General features: G+C 44.1%; 2 protein-coding genes across 2 annotated transcripts in view; both read left to right on the forward strand.

Moving 5' to 3' along the window:
- Window positions 1-1828, forward strand: part of Zfp28 (ZFP28 zinc finger protein) — a 16072-nt gene that overhangs the window by 9781 nt on the left and 4463 nt on the right. The gene's annotated exons all lie outside the window — the stretch shown is intronic.
- Window positions 1-1828, forward strand: part of Znf470 (zinc finger protein 470) — a 35744-nt gene that overhangs the window by 1145 nt on the left and 32771 nt on the right. The gene's annotated exons all lie outside the window — the stretch shown is intronic.

Raw genomic sequence — 1828 nt, forward strand, 5'->3', positions numbered from 1 at the left:
GTCCCCGGGCCCAGCCCACAAATGGACTCTTGGTGGCTGGACCACGTCCTACCGGTCTGAAGCGATCTCTGCAGAGCCACATTTCCCTGTCACGTTGCTTCCACTGGAAGGTACGTCACCACTCAGCTTAAGTGACTTCCTGGTCCTGATGCACTTCTGAGCATCTTCCAAAGGTCTGCTGTCTGCTAGTTAGGGGGCCACACCCTTGCCACGGACCTGGACCTGGGAGAAGCACAGACTGGAGGTTAAGCCGTGGGCGCTGGCTCGGCACTGCAGGCAGCTGGAGGAAAAGCGCACACGTGTGTATAGACCATTGAAGAGCTGCTCTGGTGGAGGGAGGAGACGTGCTGGGGAACTGGCACGGCGGGGAGCGTGCAGGCCTTTGACCAGGGCATTAAAGAGACAGTGGCTCCCATGTTCCAGTGTCACAGGAGAGGACAGAAATAGCAGGTCTCTTCCCCTGGCCCACAAGGGAGGGAAGAGATTCCCTTTGAAAGGAGGGGTTTATAGAAAATGTACTCCTATCACTTATCAGAGAATACAAAATGGTGCTCTTGCACCATGGTAACGTGTGACTCCTTGCAACTTCATTAGGTCATGGTAAGCACGTGCGTTCACACGGTGGCAATTGCAGTGTGTTTTCACCCATCCCTGCAGTAGGTACAGGAAAAGCATTTAACAGAATTCAACATTCTTTCATGTTCAGACTCTCAACTTTGGTACAAAAGTAATATGCCTCAGCAAATTAAAGACCATGTGTGACAGACGCACACCTAACAGCCAGTAAACCGTTGAAAACATTTTCTTTATGATCAGAAACAAGACAAGGCTTCCCACCTTCACCACTTCTGTTCACATTCCAGGCAGCCCTAGCTGGAACAGACAGTAAGAAAAAGGAATGCAAAGGTTCCAAATGAGAATAGACAAAGTTGTCTGTGTTTGTAGATAACATGGACTTGTATGTATGAAACGTTAAAGACACACACTCACACACAGCCACACATACACACTGCTAAAATGAATTCAGCAAAAATGTAGGACATAAACCAACATATAAAAATAGGGTGCATTTCTGTTATATTAACATGAACTATCTGAAAAAGCCTACAAAATTCCATTTATAATAATTAAAGTACTTAGAGGTGAAAATAAAATAATTAATTTGGGAACAAGTTTAACCAAGTAAGTAGAAGACTTGGCCACTAAAAACTATTGATAAAAGAAATTAAAGAAGGTGGCACAAGTGTATGGAAATCTGTTCCAGGTTCCCGTATCAGTAGAATTAATACTGTCAAAATGCCAGTGTTGGGCCGGGGAGATGGCTCAGTAGAGTAAGTGCTTCCCTGGCAAACGCAAGGGCCTGAGGTCCTGAGTTCAATCCCCAGTACCAAAAAGAGCCAGTATTACCCAACATAATCTAGAGGTTGAGTAGAATCCTCATCGAAATCCCAAGAAAAGAAAAAAATAGCTTTCAAGTTTAGATGGAACTCCAGGCGATCCCAAATAGCTAAAGCAATCTTGACCAAGATAAGCTGGAGACGTCACACTTGCTGATTTAAGATTATCTTGCAAAGTTTAGTAGTTAAAATAGTATGGCATTTGCGTAAAACATATAAGGCATGTAGGTCGATGGGATGGAAGAGAAATCTCACGCATAGAAGGTAAGCCAGTCTTTGACAAAGACTCCGTGAACACACAGAAGGGAAGATACAGTGTCTTCTGTGTTGAGTCTTGGGAAATTGGATATGTGCATGCAGAAAAAGGGATAATTTTCATGCCATGCTTACAAATTAGCTGAATGTAGATTAAAGACAACTGTATGTCCTAA

This window comes from Octodon degus, unplaced genomic scaffold (assembly GCF_000260255.1).
Source record: "Octodon degus isolate 3935 unplaced genomic scaffold, OctDeg1.0 scaffold00382, whole genome shotgun sequence".
NCBI classification, from domain to species: Eukaryota; Metazoa; Chordata; class Mammalia; order Rodentia; family Octodontidae; genus Octodon; species Octodon degus.